The following is a 22,268-nucleotide window of genomic DNA, read 5'->3' as shown; positions in this document are numbered from 1 at the left end:
GTGCACTGAGAAAATTTAAGAATTAGTTTCTTAGAAAATCTCAAAAGAAGAAAACATTTTAACTACAGTTACCATATTACACCACAAATATCCAGAACTTATTCTTCCTGCAGAAACAAATCTTTGTAGCCCCTGAGCAACACATCCCACTTCTTCCACCCTCCCTGTCACTGGAAGCCAAAATTATATTTTTTGCTTTATGAGTTCAACTATTTTAGATTCCATACATAAATGAGACCATGCAGTGTTTGTCTTTCTGCACTTAGTTTATTTCACTCAACATAATGTACTCCAGGTTTACCCACTGTATTGTAAATGACAGGATCTCCTATCTTTGAAAAACCGAATTATTATTCTATTGTACACAGGAGTATATATACCACATTTCCTTTATCCATTCACATGCCTATGGGTACTTGGCTTATTGCTACATCTTGGCTGTTGTGGCGAATACTGAAATGAATATGGGAGAGCAGATACCTCTTTAAGGTAACAAATTTATTTTGCTTGACGCTTGTTTTGGCTCAATTGTCCTATTATCACAAAATACTGTAAACAATGTGGCTTATAAACAACAGAAATTTGTTTCTCAGTTATGGAAGCTGCTAAGTCCACAAAGTTCCAGGAGACTTAAGTTTTGGTGAAGGTCTCTTTCTTATAGACACCCATCTCTTAGTCTGAGCTCAGCAGCGTAACGGGGAGTCCTTGCCTGAATTCTTTGGTAAAGAAATTAACCTTTTTCAAGAGGTTTCCACCACATCACTTAATTACCACATAATTCTGCCTTCCTGATACCATCATCTTGGGAGGGATAATGTCAACCTATGAATTAGGGGTGAGGGGGACATAAACATTCAGACCATGGCATCCCTCCTGGCATTCCAAAATTCATATCCTTCTCACATCAAATACAGTCAATCCCAGTAGCCCCTACGTCTTTACTTTTTCCAGAATGAAGTTTAAAATCCAAACCAAAAGCCTCATCTAATTTTCACCAAAATCAGATATGGGTGACACTCAAGTTACAATTCAGCCTGTGGCTGAATTTAAAATTGTGAAATTAAAAATGTTATGTGCATCCAAAATACAGTGGTGGGGCAAACATAGCATAGACATCCACATTCCAACAGGGAAAATTGGGAAGAAGAAAGGAACCTCAAGAAATTCTAAGACCTCAAAGCCCAGGAACAATCTTTGTGTGCTCTGCCTTGCAGCACTTTGGGCTTATGAAGACAGGGGCAGTCCCTACTGTCTCTGAAATGCCCTTGGGGTCATTTTTCCAACTTCTTGCACAATGGGCCTTGGCTGCTGTTTAGATGGCTGACTAATGTCCTTACTGTTTTGATAAACAGCTCCTGGATTCCACCGAGATGTCTCATCATACTAATCTCCTTATCAAAAGATCACCTGGCCATATCCTTCTGCTTTTTTGCTAACAATTTTACCTTTAAGACATTTGTTTTTAAATGTATTTAATTAATTTATTTTATTTGTTTGAGCTTCAGAGAGAGAAAGGGAGAGAGAGAGGAGCTCATCCACTGGTTCCTCTCCAAATGCTCACAACCAGCTCAGGCTGGAACAGGGCCCAGGATGGGATCTGGGGCCTCAGTCCAGGTCTCCCACATGGGTGGCAGGAACCCAACCACCTGAGTCATCACTGCTGCTTCCCAAGGTCAGCACGGACAGGAAACTGTCCTCCTGAGCCTCAGCTGGTCATCACACTAGGCACTCTGATACAGGCAACAGGTGTCTTATCTTCTTCTTGTATTTTACTGTACAGAGTGAAGAGAGATAAAGCAGCACCTTGAACATGTTGCTTAGAAATTTCCTCAACCAAATGTCCAATTTCATTGCTCTCAAGTTTTTTTTTTAACTTTTATTTAATGAATATAAATTTCCAGTGTACAGCTTATGGATTAAAATGGCTTCCCCCACCCATAACTTCCCTCCCACCCGCAACCCTCCCCTCTCCCTCTCCCTCTCCCCTTCCATTTGCATCAAGATTCATTTTCAATTCTCTTTATATGCAGAAGATCAATTTAGTATAAAGATTTCAACAGTTTGCACCCACACAGAAACACAAAGCGAAACATACTGTTTGAGTACTAGTTATAGCATTAAATCAAAATGTACAACACATTAAGGACAGAGATCCCACATGAGGAGCAAGTGCACAGTGACTCCTATTGTTGACCCAACAAATTGACACACTAGTTTATGGCGCCAGTAACCACCCTAGGCTGTCGTCATGAGTTGCCAAGGCTATGGAAGCCTTCCAAGATCGCCGACTCTGATCATATTTAGACAAGGTCATAAAAGACAGAGTGAGGATAGTAACCAATGATCCTAAGAGTGGCATTTACCAGGTTTGAACAATTATACACCATTAAGTGGAGAAGAGGACCATCAGTACACACAGGTTGGGAGTAGAGCCATTGGTGGTAGAGTAGAGGTTATGATTACAAAGGAATGAGGCCCAAGTGCACTAGACAGGGTCTAGAACAAAGGACAGAGTCATTATTAGAGGAGCTAAGAAAGGTGCTGTCTAAGCTACAATTAAGTTTTCTGATTGAGAGGCAAATAGAACCTGATAGAAGGGGCTTGATAATAATCTGGTGGGCTTTAGGCCTTGTAAGTTAAGAGGCCCAGACCTATCTATCTCTTCACATGGGGTATATCCTAAGGGAGGTGTGAACCTCCTAGGGGAAGGCACTCTGTTGACTCTCATTACTTGGCTTGCCTGGGAGGAGAGCTGGCCAGGTAAAGGCAGGTGGCATCTCTAACAAGAAATTTACAGTTCTGCCTGCAATGTTGCTGACCCTACTTGGCTCTCCCCTCAGCTGCAGTGGTCACTTTGGAAGTTGGGCTGAGTGAAGGGCTTTTCAGCTTAGAGCCAGTAAGATCTGTGGCTCTGACCTGGGCATCCTTCGGCTCCAGGGCAGGTCCATTTCCAGTGATCCAACTCTTGGCACAGCTGCCAGGGCTCTTCACAAGCTGACTTCTGCTGAAGCCCAGGCTTACCACATTGAAAGCCACTGCAGTGGACTGGCCTGTTGGGTCTCCTTGAGGGCAGATCACTGTACAGATCAGCCATTAATAGGCCTGCCACCCATTGCTTCTGATGCCGAGCTTTCTTTTCCTCCTGGTTTGTGTTAAAGCAGACCAGAGGATGCAAGTCAAGGGAGTGCCCAAGTCCCATCTCTAATCGTCGGTGACCTGAACTACAAGTCTATAGTCACAGGCATGTTCTGTAGTAGTTTTTCTAAGGTAGACAATGCCCATGAGGAAAATTATATTCTCACTTAAAAACTTTCTTTCCCTTTGGTCTGAAAGGGAGGTTTTTTCTACTTACTGTTTACTTCGCTGATGGCGAAGTGAAACTAGCTATGAGATTATTATTTAAGCTCTTATTTTGGCTATGCTATTACAGAAAAATGTTAGCCATCTCTTTTATAAGGTCTAAAGATTAAATTGTGCATCCTACAGATTCCTTCATAATAGAATTAGTTTCCTACCTTGAAGAGAATAGAGAAATGAAAGAACAAGTTGGGCTTAGAATAGAGAAATGAGGGAGCAAGTCCTAGATCGCTTGCTGACAATTCATTGCTCTCAAGTTTTAACTTCCAGAAATAGCAGAACATGAGCACGAGTCAGCCAAGTTCTTTACCACCTACAACAGGGTAACCTTTCTTCCATTGCCAAATGACATGTTCCTCATTTGTGTCTCAGACCACATCAGAATGACCTTCATCACCCACATTTCTACCAATACTCATACAATGTCCCTAACTACTCAGGTATTTTATAAGAATGAATCTTTCTCTATAGATTTCGTCTTTCCAAAGTCCTCACCAGGAGATATATAATGCATATATATATATATATATATATATATATATACATGGATATATGGATATATATACATACATATATAGGAGATATATAGATACACAGAATATATATATATATATACATACACACATATATATACACATACACACACATACATACACACACAAAGTAGAATGTTATATAAACTAGGTTACTCCTGCATTAAATGTCACACAATTCAAATAGCGGATTTACATGGTTAACCATTCATGAGAATTCTGACTTGACTATTCTAATGAATTTTTACAATTTTTATAGACATATTTATTTATTGGAAAAACGGAGTGAGGGAGGGAGACAAAAACAGGAAGAGAGAGAGAGAGAGTGGGGAGGGGAGAGAAATCTTCCATCTACTAGTTTACTCCCCAATTGGCTTCAATGGTCAGATTTGGGCCAGACAGAGGCCAGGAAACAGGAGATCCTTCTGGATCTCCTATGTGGATGAAGGGGCCTAAGTACTTGGGCCATCTTCCACTGCTTTCCCAGGCACATTAGCAGGGAGCTGGATCAGAAGTGGAGCAGCTGGGACTCGAACTGGTGGCAATATAGGATGCCAGTGTTACAGGAGGCAGCTTAATCTACTTTGCCACAATACTGGCCTCAATTTTTACAGTTTTTATACAATCCAGGTTTTAAAATTATAAACATGTATAATCTTGGTTTAATTTGTTTCAATAAGTTATTTTTTAAACGAAGCAAATCTGCTAAAGCACTATCAGTTTTCATTCCTGACTCTATAACATGCCTTGCTGTTTGTGTACTGTGTTATCTTGCCTGCTGCTGCATTAACTTTCAGAAGTATTTGAAAACTATAGATAAGCTACATTTCTTGCAGTGCATTCCTTTCTGTGGTACTTGTGCTGTGACTGAAGTATAATTATTTTATGTAAATGTTAGCACTTCTGTACTGACTTTGAAGAAAATGAAAATTTTAAAACAGAAAAACTAATTTCATTGTGTTGATTTTGTACATTGTGACTTTATTGATCAATTTTCTTAGTATTAACAGGGTTTTTTGGTGGAGTCTTTAAAATTTTCTATGTGCACATCATTTCCTCTGTAAGTGGAGATAATCTTACCTATCCCTTCCTATCCTTTTTTGCTTAATTGTTTAACTAGGACTTTCAGAACTATAGGACAGGACTGGGTATCCCTGTCTTGTTCCTCATCTTAAAGGAAAAGTGTTCATTTTATTCCCCATTCAACATAATGTTAACTGTGGTTTTGGTACATACAGCTTTACTGTGCATTAGTATAGGTTCTACACCTAATTGTTTGAAAGCTTCTATTACGAAAGGATGTTGTGTGTTCTCAAATACAGTTTCTGCATCTATTAAGATCACTATATGGTTTTTATCATGAATTTTGTTAATTTTGTGTGTAATTTTTTATTTGCATATGTTGAGTCATCTTGCATTCAAGGGATAGTCTCACTTGACTCTGGCATATGGCCTTTTTAAAGTGCTACTCAATTCACTGTGACAATATTTTGAAGATTTTTACGTATATTTTAATCAAAGATATTATCCTGTAATTTACTTTTACTGTGATGTATACTCTGGATTCTGTTTTAGTATCACACTGACCTCGTAAATTGAGTTTGAGAGTGTTTTCTTTCCTTCAGTTTATGGGAAAAATTTTAGGGGAGATTTGCACTATAATTTATCCAGTGATTGTTAAAATTTAAGTGTTTGGGGACTGGTGTTGTGGTATAGTGGATTAAGCCAAGGCTGTGATGCCAGCATCCCAAATGAGTACCGGTTCATATCCCGGCTGCTTCACTTCTGATCCGGCTCCTTGCTAATGTGCTGAGCAATCAGCAGAATGTGTCCCAACTACTTGCACCCCTGCACCCATATGGGAGACCCAAAAGAAGCTCCTGACTTCTAGCTTCAGCTTGGCTCAGCCCCAGCCACTGAGGCCACTGAGGGAGTGAACCAGCAGAGAGGAGATCTCTCTCTCTCTCTCTCTCTCTCAGGAGGGTGTGTGTTTGTGAGAGAGAGAGGGAGAGACTCTGCTTTTCAAATAAGTAAATAAAATCCTTCTAAAAGGAATTTATGTGTTTGTTAGTGAAAGCTACAAATCTTGGGTTTTTCTTATAAGAGAGTTTTTTTGATTACTGATTAAATGTCTGTACTCATTATGGTTCTGTTCATGTTTTCTATTTCTTGATGACTTAACATTTGTTATATATGTCTGGGAATTTTTTCCATTCTTCTAGACTATCTAATTTATTGTCCTATCAATGTTGACTGTAGCCTCTTCTTCTTTTTTTTTTTTTTTTTTTTTTTTGGACAGGCAGAGTGGACAGTAGAGGGAGACAGAGAGAAAGGTCTTCCTTTTTGCTGTTGGTTCACCCTCCAATGGCCGCCACGGTAGGCGCACTGCAGCCGGCGCACCACGCTGTTCCGATAGCAGGAGCCAGGTGCTTCTCCTGGTCTCCCATGGGGTGCAGGGCCCAAGCACTTGGGCCATCCTCCACTGCACTCCCTGGCCACAGCAGAGAGCTGGCCTGGAAGAGGGGCAACTGGGACAGGATCGGTGCCCCGATCGGGACTAGAACCCGGTGTGCCGGCGCCACAAGGTGGAGGATTAGCCTACTGAGCCGCGGCGCCAGCTGACTGTAGCCTCTTAAGATACCTTCTATATCTGTGATATCAGTTGTATTGTCTCCTCTTTCATTACAACTTTATTCATTTGGCGCCTTCCTTTTTTCTTACTTAGTATGACATCAACTTGTGCTCCTATATCCTGGCCAACTCTACTATCAACTGGCCCTCTGCACTCTCAGGCTCCGAGGCTTCTCTTGCAGACATTGGCTCCAGGATCACCCCAGTGCCAGGCTGGCTCTCCTGGCCTCAGGCTTCATATACTAAGTCAAAAAACAAGTTTAAATAGATTGAAGAAGGTTAAAATTATATCAAGTATCTTTTCTGACCACAATGATATGAAACTAAGAATCAGTACCATGAGAAAAATTGAAACATTCACAAGTGTTTGGAAATTAAATTACACACTTCCAAAAATCCAATGGGTCACAGAAGAAATTAAAAGGGAAATATAAAAATATCATAAGACAAATGAAAATGGAAACATGACATATCAAAACGTAGGAGTGCAGCAAGAGTAGTTTTTTTTTTTTTAAGATTTCTTTATTTGTCTGAAAAGCAGAGTTATACACAGAGAGAGGAAGAGACAGAGAAAGACTGTCCATCCTCTGGTTTACTCCCTAAATGGCTGCAATGATTGGGCTGGGGCAGGCTGAAGCCAGGAGCCTAGAACTTCGTATGGGTCTCCCATGTGAATGGCAAGGGACTATCTTCCACTGCTTTCCCAGGTATGTCAAGAGGGAACTGAATGTGAAGTAGAGCAGCTGGGACTCAAACCAGCACTTGTGTGTGAGGCTTTTGTCACAGGAAGCTGCTTACCAGCCTCTGCTAAAGCAATTCTAAGAGAGAACTTTAGAGCAAAAAATGTCCATATTAAGAAAAAGCAAAGACACATGAAACCAATTCTCGGGACCACAAGCCATCAGGGAAATGCAAATAAAATCTACAATGAGGTATCTTCTCACCCTAGTTAGAATGGGTATTGCCCAAAAATAAATAGATAAATATATAGCAAATGCTGGTGAGGTTGTAGAGGGAAAAGGTACACTTTTGACACATTTTTATACAATATTGACAGGAATGTGAATTAGCATAACCGTTATGGAAAACAGTATGGAGAGTTCTCAAAACTAAAAATAGATCTACCATATAACCCAGCTACTCCAATCCTTGGAATACATCTGAAGGAAATGAAATCAGCATATAAAAGAGATACCTGTACTGTCATATTTATAGCAGGCAACTTAATAGCAAAGATATGGAATCAACCAAGATGTCATGAACTTATGACTGGATAAAGAAAATGTGGTGTACACACAACGAAATATTACTCATACATAACAAGAATGAAATCCTGACATTTGCAACAAAATGGATGGAACTGGAGATATTACGCTAAGTAAAATAAACCAAATATAGAGATGACAAATATCACGTTTTCTCTCCTATGTGAAAGTTAACATATAGACAGAGTATATAAATTGCACAGATGTCATACTAATTGTTATACAGATAGTTATAAATAATGTCTTCCCCGAATTACATCATCTGCATATCAATATATCTTTCTTCCCCCTTTATGGTCATTGTTGTGACTCCTACATTATGTGATATAAATATCCATGTTTTCAAGAAAAAATAGAACATATGCGTGTGTACGTAATATTACATTGGAAGAGAATGTAGAAAAATATTAAAAGTTGTTAAATCTTAAATTTAAAAATGCTTCTAGGAACATAAAGAAATGTCACATTCTACCAAATAAATATATATATATACATAATTATTGCTAATAAAATATTTTAGTGGGAAGGAAAGAAGGATCTCAGATAAACAACTAAAGTGTACACCTCAATAAACTATATAAAGAACAATCAAAACCCAAAGTTAACAGAGAAAAGAAAGTACGAAATTCAGAGCAGAAACAGAGAAGAGGGAGGCTGGCATTGCAGCATAGCGAGTTAAGCTACTACCTACATTGCCAGCATCATATAGGGGCACCGGTTAACATCCCAGCTATTCCATTTCCAATCCAACTCTGTGCTAATGTGCCTGGGAAAGCAACAGAAGATGGCCCAATTTGGGCCTTTGGGCCCCTGCATCCACATGAGAGATCCTGGTGGAGACCCAGGCTCTTGACTTCAGCCTGACTCTGCCCTGCCTGTTGTGGCCATTTGGAGAGTGAACTAGTGAATGGAAGATTCATTTTCTCTCTCCCTCAAATTTTAAAATTTTAAAATTTTGAAAATCGAAGCACATACTAGGAAAAAAGCAGTCAAAATAAAACTTTTCTGAATAGATACAAATCTTTAGCTAAGCAATATTTTATATCCTACTTCTTATTCTTACAGTCTGACCTTGCCCCTCTTCCATTGAATCATAGTTTGTGTTCCCTCCTTTGAAATGATTGTAGCCTTGTGACTATGTTGACAAAAAGAGGATGATTGAAACACACCAAAGAATTCTCAGGATAGGGGCCAGCACTGTGACATAGAAGGTTAAGCCTCTGCCTGCGGTGCCAGCATCCCATATGGGTGCTGTTCTTGTCCTGGCTGCCCCACTTTTGATATAGCTCCCTGTTGATGCTCCTGGAAGGGTAGCGGAAGATGGCTTAAATAATTGGGCCCCTGCACTAACCAAAGCTCCTCACTTCTGGCTTTAGATTGGCCCAGCTCTGGCCATTGCAGCCGTTTGGGGAGTGAACCAACAGAAGGAAGACCTTTCTCTCTGTGTCTCCCTCTCTGTGTCTGTAACTCTGCCTCTCAAATAAACAAAGAAATCTTTAAAAAATAATTCTCACATAGGTAAGGAAAATGCCATACACATCCTCCTTGCTCTCTTGAGATGCTTGCCCTTGGCCAGTGTGTTGTGAGGAAGTTCAAGTTTCCCATGGAGAAGGCAGTATGAAGAAGAGCTTCAAAAATACCATGGTTGTACACATTCACACACCAAATGTCTAGTTTCCTCCTTGCACCCACCTATTCTCTAACACCACCTAAGGGTCCTTCAATCCAATTCTTAGCATCCAGCTGATAGCACCAACAGATACCGTAGGTTAAAGGGTTCAGTCCCACAAGACTACCCCCAATTCAGTTGTCAATTGCAAAATAGAACTCTTGTACTTCTGACTTACTGGTTATAAACTGGGAGATCCTATGACTTCTTCCTCAAGTTTTGTAATTTGATATTAGAGTTCATAGAACCCAAGAATACTATGTTTACTGGTTTATTATTAAGTATGTGACTCTGAGACCATCAGAAATAAGAGACATACAGGGCAAGATATGGGAGTGGATAGAGCTTTCATGTTTTGTCCAGTGTGTCACCTTCCCAGGGATGGGATCCCAACAGCATGTGTGGATCTGACCTCTGGATGCCCTAAGTGTCCCTCCATCCCCCCCAAGGGCCAGATATCCAACCCATCCTCAGTGCTTCTTCATCTTCTCCTCCAAACCACGAGGACAAAATCAGACTGGTGACTGGAGGAGAAGGAGGCATAGGGAAGGGTGGGGAAAGAGAAAAGCAGGCCCACCCACAGTGCAGGTCCTTTGATCAGAAGCAGGCACGAGTGGATAAGGAGAAGCTTTAGCCTTAAATGAAGATCAGGTTGGCTACTCTGCTGAAGACCCTAATTATAAATGGGACAATAACAGTGCTTGGATTGGGAGAGTGTTTCCCTTAGAGAAGAACCTGCCCAAGATTTCTTTTATGAGGAGAGAAAGAACTAGTCCTGCTGGGGCAGGTTTGAAGAGGCAGTAAGGAAAAAGGACAAATTTCTCTCTGTCCTTGACCTCAGGAATCCCCTTGTATTGATCAGATGATTACATACAGAGGGTAGAGAGACTTGCTTGTTGTGGAGATCACTGTAAAGAAGAGTTCAAGGTCTTGCCAGTCCTGAAGGTTCCTATAATTGAGACAATTTGTGTTTCAAGTAAGTAGAGGTAGTTGGAGTCCAAGGAAAGGTCACCGTTTTAGAGCAACACTTCCTCTACTCACAGGATAGGGCCTGCAACATCTCAAGAGGGAGAAGTGTCTCTTATGTGCCCAGGCCCCGTCCACTCAAGGCCAATCAGGGATGGATCTTGACTAACTATAAAATCTGTGCTGAGGAGTCTCCCAAGTCCTCCTAGATGGGAAAAGTGGACAGGCAGGAATGAGCTCTGTAGAGGAAGGGCACCATATTTCCACCTGTGCCGAGGCTTTCAAAGCAGATTTGTTATGTGTCTGTGGCAAAACTTTTCACCTACTGTAGACATCACTACTGAACTGATTAAAAATAATAAATTTCATTTTTGACAGAATATCAATCTACTGAATAACCTATGATCAAATTTGAAAGCATGCATATGACCAAGACAAAAACGAAGCTAAAAATTAGAAACTTGTTTTCCTTTGTGGCAATTAACTCTGAAGATGATTCTATCAGAGCACAAACAGAGATACTGTGATGTTGAGCTCTGAAGTCAACAGAGACACTTTTGAGAGTCAGAAGTCACTTGCCAATATGCTGTGCACATATTCCATCAATAACAACCAAAATTTCTTCTCCATAGTCATTTGTTGAATATAGATGCATAATTATAAAATCTTGGGCATGCTTTTACAAAACAACCTTACTGATATATAGGGTTAAGGTTATAAAAATATTAAAATTTAAATATCTAAGGCAGGGATTCTCAAACGGGAGTGGTTTGGGGCCCCATAGGACATGTAGCAATATTTGAAGACACATTTTGTTAACAGAACTGGAAAGACACATTTTGTTAACAGAACTGGGAAGGGTACTACTGATATCTAGCAAATAGAGGCCAGGGACACTGATACACATCCTATAATGAACAAGCCTTTAATTATACCACTGCAACTTTATCCTTTTTTTAAAGATTTATTTATTTATTTGAAAGCCAGAGTTACAGAAAGAGATGGAGAAGCAGAGAGAGAGAGTCTTCCATCCACTGGTTCATTCCCCAATTGACAGCAATGGCTGAATATGTGCCTATCCGAAGTCAGGAGCCAGGAGTTTCTTCCAGGTCTCCCACGCAGGTACAGGGATCCAAGGACTTGGGCCATTTTCTACTGCTTTCCCAGGCCACAGCAGAGAGCTGGATTGGAAGTGGAGCCACCGGGACTCAAACCAGCGCCCATATGAGATGCCGGCACTGCAGGTGCAACCTTACCCATTATGCCACAGTGCCAGCCCCTACATTATCCTTTATCCCTCTTATATCTGTAAAGTTTGTCCTTCCAAAAGGATGGTTCTCTAGACTGGGAACCTCTCTGATAAACATATAGCAGGTACCCAATGAAAGTCTGTGGAGAACCTGAGATCACATGAGATGCCATGTGAGGATGAGACACTGAGGTCACTGAAAACAGTACAGTAGAAAACCTGATATGACAACTTCACATCCTAGAAGATTCTATTAAGGTCTAATCCTGTGCTTAGACCAAGAGGAGAGAGTTCTCTTCACTTCGCTCCCAAATTCTGAGAGATTCAACAGTATCCTTAACCCAAAACATTACATCCCTTCTTCTGATTTAAAAAAAAAAGCATCTTGGCAATCTCAAATTCTGTCTGAAATGAGATTGTGTTTTCTTCATTTGGAATCACTGAATTGCCACATTATAGAAGGTGGTAATGATGGTAATGCGAGTCATCTCCTCCTCCTCAGAAAGAGTCTGACATCACAGGGTTGGATCTGGCTATTAGTCGCTCAAGTGTTTACAGCAAGGGATGTTTTCTGAGAACATAAGCATAGAGCATATCACTGGTGCCCGGGGTAGGGGTAGGTGGCTGGGACATGAGGACACGTGTGTATGATGGATATGTCCCGTACCTGACTGTGGTGATGTTTCACTGGTGTACGCATGGCACAACTTACCCAAGTGTGCCCTTTAATTGTGTGCAGTTTATTGTGTCAGAAATGCTTGTTCACCACCTAGGAAAGCAAGCAAAAACCAAACGCAAAATTAATAAAGGAAAAAATAATGAAATTAGAAAAGATAAATTAAATTGAAATTAAAAAATGACACAGAAGATCATTGAAATTAAGAAGTTGATTTATAAAAAAATAGATACACCATTGGCCTAGCTAACTAAAAAAGAGGAAAAGACCTAAATTAGTGGAATGAAAGATTAAAATGGAGATGTTCCAATGAATACCTTAGAGGTAAAAAGAATCATGAGGAATTACTACAAATGGATATATGCCACCAAATTGGAAAATCCAGAAGAAATGGATCTATTTTGGACACATACAAACTACCAAAATTAAGTCATAAAGATATAAAAACTTAAATAGACCAATAACCAGGACAGATATTGAATCAGTAATAAAGACCCTCCCAAGTGTGATTTATCTCTGGTAGGTAGGGATTTTAAACATCTGTATGGCAATAAATATGATACATCACATTAACATATTTAAGAATAAAACCATATGATTTTATCAATAGATTCAAAAGAAAGCATTTGATAAGATACAACATCTGTTAATGATAAAAAATAAAACCTTAAGCAAATTGGGTATAGAAGGAATATTGCTCAGCACAATCAAGACATTATATGACAACACCACAGCCAGCATAATATTGAATGGGAGAAAGTTGGAAGCATTTCTGCTAAGATCTGGAACCAGAGAAGGATTTCCACTTTTAGGATTGCTGTTCAATATAGTTCTGGAAGTTTTAGCCAGAGCTAATAGGCAAGAAAAAAAATCAAACGGATATAAATTGGAAAGGAAGAACTCAAAGTGACCCTATTTGAAAATGCCATGATTCTCTATATAGGGAAACCAAAGGGCTCCACTAAGACTATTGGAACTCATAGGAGAATTTGGTGAAGTTGTAGGATTATGAAATAAACATGCAAATGTCAATAGCCTTTATATACACAAACAATGCTAGGCTGAGAAAGAACTTACAAGAGCAGTAACATTTACAAAAGCTTCAAAACAATAAATAACATATGAAACAAGTCCCCTATCTTACACAAATCAAAAATCAATTCACAGTGAATCAAAGATCTATATCTATGAAATGATACCATCAAATTACTAGAGGAAAACATTGAGGAAACTCTGCAAGACATAAGCAAAGATTTCTTGGAGAGGATACCAGAGGCGCAGGCAATCAAATAAAAAATAGACAAATGGGATTACATCAAGCTAAGAAACTTTTGCACAGCAAAGGAAACACTAGGCAAAATGAAAAGGGAAATGATAGAATGGGGAAACTCATTTGCAAATATGCAACTGATAAAGGAGTAATATCCAGGTTCTATAGAGTGCTCAGGAAACTCAACAACAACAAAACAAACAATTCAAACAATCCAGTTAAGAAATGAGCAAAGAGGATAGACAGGCATTTTTTGAAAGATGAACTACAGATGGCCAATAGACACATGAGAAAATGCTCAGGATCACTACCCATCAGGGAAACACAATGAGGTTTCACCTTACCCCAGCTAGGATGGCTATCACCAAGAAATAAAAAAAATAATTCTGATGAGGATGTGGGGATAAAGGTACCCTAACATATTGTTGGTGGGGATGTAAACTAGTAAACCCCTATGGAGAGCAGTATGGAGATTCCTAAGAAAGCTGGAAATAGATCTGCCATATGACCCAACCAACATTCCTGGGAATTTATGCAAATGAAATGAAATAAGCATATGAAAAAGTTATTTGCACTCCCATGTTTATTGCAGCTCAATTCACTATAGTTAACATATGAAATCAACCCAGATGTCCATCAACTGATGACTGGATAAAGAAGAGGTGATATTTATACATTATGGAATACTACTCACCATACGAAAGAATCAAATTCTGCTATGTAAATAAAATAGTCACAACTGGAAACCATTATGCTTAGTGAAATAAGCTAGTCCCCAAAAGACAAATATATGTTTTCTCTGATTTGTGGTAGTTAATATAGAATACCAAAAAAATGTATAGGAATGAAATGGACATCTTGTAATTTGATTGCTGTCTCTAGCTCTTGCTTATATTCCTGTGAAACTGTGGTTTTTCTACTCTTTAGTTGTTGAATATTACGGTTAGTGGTACAGTAAGCCTGTTATTATAGAGTGAATTGAATTTATGTTTTTGTAAAATTAAAAACCAAAAAAGGAAGGAGGGGGATTGAGGGAGGGAAATGGGGAGGGAAGGGACATATGGCTATCTTCTTAGAATTATATCTATGAAATATAGGAAATCTTTTCTACTTATATTAACAAAAATAGAAAATGAAAATGCCAGTTTAGACTGTCTATTTTAAACTTAGGTTACTTGTTGGGGGCTGGTATATTTGTCATATTAATAATAACAGTGCCTTTTATGCTCTGCTTTACATCAGTTACATATATACATTCTTTATGTGGAAAATGGCATAGAAACATTTTCTATCTGTAGTTTGCTCTTATATTTATTATTTCTTGCTGCTTAAGATATATCTTTTGCTGATTCACCTTCATTCACTTTTTCTTTTCTTTCTTCTTTTGGGTTTAAGATTTTTGTACGTATGTATGTATGTATTTGTAAAGTAGAGTGACAGAGAAAGAAAAGAAAAGGAGGAGGAGAAGAAGAAGAAGAAGAAGAAGAAGAAGAAGAAGAAGAAGAAGAAGAAGAAGAAGAAGAAAGAGGTAGAGGAGGAAGAGGAAGATGGGAGAGAGAGAGAGAGAGAGAGAGAATCTTCCATCCATTGGCTACTCCCTCATTTGACTACAACAGCCAGGACTGGACCAAGCCTAAGAGGATCCAGGAAGTCCATGTGACTCTCCCACATGGGTGCCAGAATGTTGAGCCAATCTCCATTGTCTTCCAGGTGCATTAGCAGGAATGTGGATTGGCAGCCTAGGAGCCAGGCCTCGAATTGGCACTCCAATATGGAATGCTGACAGAAGTCAACAGCTGAACTGGTGCCACAGCACTGGCCTCTCATCTTTTCTTTTCTAGGATATGCATTTAAAGCTTAAATCCAATCTTTAATCACTATATTCATTGTATTTCATAAGCTTTGGTGTGCAATATTTTTATTACCTTTGTTCTAAATATTTACCAATTTTTTTTAGTGTTAAGAAAACACCATTATTCTAGAAGGCAACACCATTGTACTTGGCAATAGTCTGTCAGAAAATTTTCATTAGACATCTGGAGTGGGAGAATATTTCACTAAGAGTGGTTTTTTTTTCTTCTGGTTTCTGTATCAGGAAAAGAGAACAACAGCCTGAGCCAGCAGATAAGTGGCAGTGTTTGTGATGCCTCTGGTTGTCCTGAAGAACACAGGTTCCGATAACAAAAGGGTTGATTTTTAATCCATACAACTGCTGTTTCTGTTTCCAGTATTTACATGACACCACTTACTACACAGCAATTTCTGAGATATAATAATGTTTCAGTCTTCTCCTATTCCGTTTGGTTAATTATTAACACACACCAAATTAACCCTTAGATGGCATTTGAGAGACTGAAGATAAAGACTACTGAAGAAAACAGAGTGCATGGAAACCAAAATCTCAGTCAACCGTGATTCTCCAATCATCACTGCCCATTCCTGTTATCAGCTCCATCACAGAGTTGCACGCAGCCGAAGGAGAGCAGTCGCCCTGAAGCCATGGCATTAAGACAGGGCTGGAGAGTCCTGCTGGTCCTCGGGGAGAGGAGCTTCCCCCTGCTCCTCACTCATCTCAGTGGCTGGCTCTTCATCTAGGGGCTCACCGAGCTCCTCACTGCCCCTTTCACTCTGCTCCTCACTGTGCTCCTCACTGGGCTGCACTGTCTGTTCCAGGCTATTAATACTCCAGAGGTGCGGGAGAATTATTGCTTATTCTACTTTCCTCTTCAGCCATCACGGGTAAGGGCTGGGGCGCGGGCAGCGGAGGATGAGGCTGGATGGTACTTTCCACAGAAGAGAGGGGGACTTTGCTTAGAGTGGCATCATTGCAGTCTCATTCTGAGCAAAGGTAACTTTTCCACAAGTTTCCACTGAATGATGCTCATGTCTTTTCCACCAGTTGAAATCAGATGACTGTCATTGTAAGTAAAACTGACGTTGGTGACATGGCTGCTGTGGGCACTGTACTTGTGACTAGGAGCCTTTGCTTTGGAGCATGGATACTGAAACAGATGGACTTTGCAAAAGTCATCAGCAACAGCTATCATATTTCTGTTGTGGGATCGCACCAGTGCATGGAGGTCTGTTCCATCAGATCCTTCTGGCCAGACACCAAAGACTTGAAAGCCTAGCACACAGGTGTATGTCGTCCAATCAATGTCCTTACAATCTGATCGGTTCCTGATTAGTTTGCAGCCACCTGGAATGTCCCAGTATAATATCTCATAATCTCCAGAGTTAGACATTATATTCTTGTTGTCTGGGGACCAGTCAAGGTGTGTGATGTAGCTGGAAGGTCCAGTACACTTTCCATATCTGCTATATTTTCTTCCGTTTTCTGAGACTACGTAGAGGTAAATAAAGTTGTCATGAGATCCTACAGCCAAGAAGGTGCCATCTACTGAGTATAGCATCACAGAAAGCTGCTCATTTCCATCTGTGTGGATAGAAACTAGATCTCTGGTTTCTGCATCCAGAACAAACCACCTGCCTGAGTGCGTTCCTATGGCCACCACTGTGCCACTTGGATGAAAATCTGCACAGTGTCCTGGTTCATCTACGAGCCTGGTCCATGCCAGCTTAATATTTACCAATTTTTATTATCATATCATACTTAATCCATCCATGAGTTACTAAAACTATATTCCAACTATATATTGTATTATATTTACTTATTTATCATTTAATTACACTGTGGTCACGAAACATGATCTATGACCTTTCAATCCTATGAAATATCCAAACTATTTCTTTATCGGTAAACATAAGATCAATGTTCATAAAGGTCCCCTATGTGTTTGAAAACCACTGACTGTAATTTTCTGAAATATTCTGTATGTATTGTTCCCACTACTCAGAATTCACTTTTTTGGTTTCAGTTACCAGTGGTCTCCCACTGATAAGAAGAATGGTAGGTACAGTACAAGAAGGTATGTTGAGAGAGAAGAGTATTTTCATACAGCTTTTACTACAGTATATCATTATAATTGTTCTCTTTACCATTATTATTAATATCGTACTATGCTTGATATATAATTTAAACTTCATCATAGGTATGTATGTTTAGGAAATAATACAGTGTTTTTGAGGTTTGGTACTATACATGGTTAGAGGAACCCACAGGGGACTTGGAACATATACACTCTGAATGAAGGAGGACTGCTCTAGGTGGATTAGGTCAAGTTTATAGTTAATTGTGTCATTTAAGTATTCTATGCGCTTCTTTATTTTTTCATCTGCCTATTCCAGTAATCACTGAGGGATATATGTTAACGCTTATCATCATAACTGTAGATTTATGTAGGTCTATATGTCATTTAAGCATTCTATGTACTTCCTTATTTTATCTGCCTATTCTAGTAATTACTGAGAAATATGTGTTAAAAACTATCATCGTAACAAGATTTATGTAGATCTATTTTCTCTTGCAATTCATTTACTCCCCTACAAATATGATGTCTTTTTGTTGTACTTATAAATGTAAAATCATATTTTATCTTCATGATCAGGTCTTGCAGTTATGCCTTAGCAACAATATTGAAACCTTTAACATATCTTCTCCATCTCCTGCTCTTCTTTACCATACAGCATTACCTTCTTTATTATGTTAATAAATATCTTCTCTTTGTTTTTTGATCTTTTTATTGTGATTTTACTTTCTATTTCTTTTATTTGAACTCTTGTCTCCATTGTTTCCTTCCTTCTACTAATTTTGTATTTGGTTTGCTCTTAGTTTTCTACTTCATTGAGTTATGACCATATATTGTTTATTTGAGACCTTTCCGTCTTTTATGATATAGCATTGATAGCTATAAACTTTCTTGACATATGCACTGATCATTTTACTCATTTTTACAATGATCTACAATGACCATTTTACTTAATTCAAGACAGAACTGTGATTATTGTTAACTATTTATACTCTCCAGATTGTGAACTCAGAAAAATTCCCCTCTGCTTTCCTCTTGGACCAACACTAATCTGAAGAGAAGCCCAAGGAGGAACCTTGGCACAGTTCAGAGTCCAGAGACCTTCTTGGGTATTTCTTTTTCTTCCCCAGGCTTCTCTCTACAGTGCTTTTGGCAGCATCCTATGCACAAGGTAGGGGACATGACCCCTGTGTTCTAACATTTCTTTGCTGTTAAATGACCACAGCTAGTTGTGATGAGTAAGAGAAAAAGGTGAAGGCATGAGACAGGAAATGGTTGTGGCTGGGGCAGGGAGGAAGTGGCACTGTGCATAGCTGCTTTTGCAATCAGCAATCTTATTTTAATAACAGAGAGTTCTGGGAAATGAACTGGGTTTCATTTTACACCACAGACTTTCTGGGGAAGTGCTGTGAAAATCATCCTCTGGTATCTTTATCACGTAACTTCTAATAAAGTGGCATCAATATTTTTATAGGTATGAGAGGGGAGACCATGGTTTTAAAAAAAGATATCAGATTGTGACCATAAAAGGGACATGGAGAGAAGGAAAGAAATTATTGAAAACATAACTGCAGCACCACCGAGGGCTGGCCACTTTTATTGAACAGGGGTCTTTCTGTCACCTGCCCAAGTTCTGGCAGAACTTGGAGGATTCTCCCCTGGTTCCAAGGATCAAATGGCTACAAATTCACAGGACTCTTTTTATAATCTTTTTTTAACTTAATGTATATAAATTTCATGTATATCATATAAATAGATTTAGGAATGTAGTGATACTTCCCACCCTACCCTCTCTCCTGCCCATGCTCCCACCCTTCCTCATCCTTCCTCTCATATTAGCTCTCAATTTATTTTAAAGATTTACTTACTTATATAAAAGGCAGAGTTACAGAGAGGGAGAGGCAGAGACAGGAACGGGGACAGAGAGATGGTTCATTTGCTGGTTCATTTCCCAAATGGCTGCAATGACTGGGACTGTGCCAGGCAGAAGCCAAGTAGCCAGGAGCTTCATACAAGGTCTCCCAAGTGGTGGCAGGGAACCAAGCACTTGGGCCAACTTCTACTGCTTTCCCAGATCATAGCAGAGAGCTGGATCAGAAGTGGAGCAGCCAGTCTTGATCCGGCACGCATATGGGATGCCAGAACTGCAGGCGGCAGCTTTACCTGCTACACTACAGCCCTGGTCCTTCTCTTTTAATTTTTTTTTCATTTTCAAAACTCTTTATATAAAGAAGATCAATTTGGTATATATTAAGTAAAGATTTCAACAGTTTGCACAAACATAGAAAAACAAAGTGAAACATACTGTTTGAGTACTAGTTATAGCATTAAATCACAATGGACAGCACATTAAGGACAGAGATCCCACATGAGGAGCAAGTGCACAGTGACTCCTGTTGTTGACCCAACAAATTGACACTCTAGTTTATGGTGCCAGTAACCACCCTAGGCTGTCGTCATGAGTTGCCAAGGCTATGGAAGCCTTCCAAGATCGCCGACTCTGATCATATTTAGACAAGGTCATAAAAGACAGAGTGAGGATAGTAACCAATGATCCTAAGAGTGGCCTTAACCAGGTCTGAACAATTATACACCATTAAGTGGAGAAGAGGACCATCAGTACACACAGGTTGGGAGTAGAGCCATTGGTGGTAGAGTAGAGGTTATGATTATGAAGGAATGAGGCCCAAGTGCACTAGACAGGGCCTAGAACAAAGGACAGAGTCATTATTAGAGGAGCTAAGAAAGGTGCTGTCCAAGCTACAATTAAGTTTTCTGATTTAGAGGCAAATAGAACCTGATAGAAGGGGCTTGATAATAATCTGTTGGGCTTTAGGCCTTGTAAGTTAAGAGGCCCAGACCTATCTATCTCTTCACATGGGGTATATCCTAAGGGAGGTGTGAACCTCCTAGGGGAAGGCACTCTGTTGACTTTCATTACTTGGCTGGCCTGGGAGGAGAGCTGGCCAGGTAAAGGCAGGGGGCATCTCTAACAAGAAATTTACAGTTCTGCCTGCAATGTTGCTGACCCTACTTGACCATCCCCTCAGCTGCAGTGGTCACTTTGGAAGTTGGGCTGAGTGAAGGGATTTTCAGCTTAGAGCCAGTAAGATCTGTGGCTCTGACCTGGGCATCCTTCGGCTCCAGGACAGGTCCATTTCCAGTGATCCAACTCTTGGCACAGCTGCCAGGGCTCTTCACAAGCTGACTTCTGCTGAAGCCCAGGCTTACCACATTGAAAGCCACTGCAGTGGACTGGCCTGTTGGGTCTCCTTGAGGGCAGATCACTGTACAGATCAGCCATTAATAGGCCTGCCACCCATTGCTTCTGATGCCGAGCTTTCTTTTCCTCCTGGTTTGTGTTAAAGCAGACCAGAGGATGCAAGTCAAGGGAGTGCCCAAGTCCCATCTCTAATCTTCGGTGGCCTGAACTACAAGTCTATAGTCACAGGCATGTTCTGTAGTAGCTTTTCTAAGGTAGACAATGCCTATGAGTAAAATTATATTCTCACTTAAAAACTTTCTTTCCCTTTGGTCTGAAAGGGAGGTTTTTTCTACTTACTGTTTACTTCGCTGATGGCGAAGTAAATCTAGCTATGAGATTATAATTTAAGTTCTTATTTTGGCTATGCTATTACAGAAAAATGTTAGCCATCTCTTTTATAAGGCCTAGAGATTAAATTGTGCATCCTACAGATTCCTTCATAATAGAATTATTTTCCTACCTTGAAGAGAATAGAGAAATGAAAGAACAAGTTGGGCTTAGGATAGAGAAATGAGGGAGCAAGTCCTAGATCGCTTGCAGACAAAAGCAATATCACATGAATACTTAGCAAACCGTTTCAACCATTAGATAACAACTTAAGAAAACATTTACCAGAAAGTCCAATGCCTTCTATAAATTTAAGAATCATGTATTTGGAAACACCTCTTAAATATCTAACATGGTGTAGTTTGTTTAACCAGTAAACTTAAGCACAACCATATAAAATGTTTTTAGTTTCTTTCTACCAACAAGTATAAAACATATGATATGAGATTCAGGTCACACGAATTAAAATGTGTCTTTGATTAATTTTAGCAGCTTAAATTTATGGACAATCTTATCTAAAAGCCATTTAAAATAAAACTCTTAGTAAAATTTCCCCATGTGGACATACAATATGTACACACATATAACATAACATAATAGACCAAGATAGCAATTTTAATAATAGCTTTTAAAATCTTTTAACTCTTTTTGTAAAATGCCAATTGATTTGAATTGCTTTTTGTTTTTAGTAACCTCAGTTAACCATACTTTCTCTCAGTTGGTACTATTAATACATTATTGGCGTCATCTAGTTACAGAGCAATCCCAAAGTACTGAATACAATAGAAGTGGCTGGAAAAAGGTCATAGGAACCTATAAGAGGACAACTAAACACAGAACCAACAACGCTTTAGTTTTATGAGCAGCAAATCATATATAACTGTGGATGACAAAAGACTTTAAGTTGCCATGTTTAAAATTATAAACTCATCCACCAACAAGAGGCACTTGTTTACTTCACAGATTTTTGTTTTTTTTTTTTTATTTAATGAATATAAATTTCCAAAGTACAGCTTATGGATTACAATGGCTTCCCGCCTCCCATAAATTCCCTCCCACCCGCAACCCTCCCCTTTCCCACTCGCTCTCCCCTTCCATTCACATCAAGATTCATTTTCAATTCTGTTTATA

The 22,268-nt window shown here is 39.4% G+C and overlaps 1 pseudogene; it reads right to left on the bottom strand.

Annotated features, from left to right (window-relative positions):
* Nucleotides 1–16,121: 16,121 nt before the first annotated feature.
* Nucleotides 16,122–18,009, bottom strand: LOC133759274 (echinoderm microtubule-associated protein-like 4; annotated as a pseudogene).
* Nucleotides 18,010–22,268: the final 4,259 nt, after the last annotated feature.

This window comes from Lepus europaeus, chromosome 5, assembly GCF_033115175.1.
Source record: "Lepus europaeus isolate LE1 chromosome 5, mLepTim1.pri, whole genome shotgun sequence".
Classification (NCBI taxonomy): Eukaryota; Metazoa; Chordata; class Mammalia; order Lagomorpha; family Leporidae; genus Lepus; species Lepus europaeus.
This window is presented reverse-complemented; position numbering and strand designations above follow the sequence as displayed.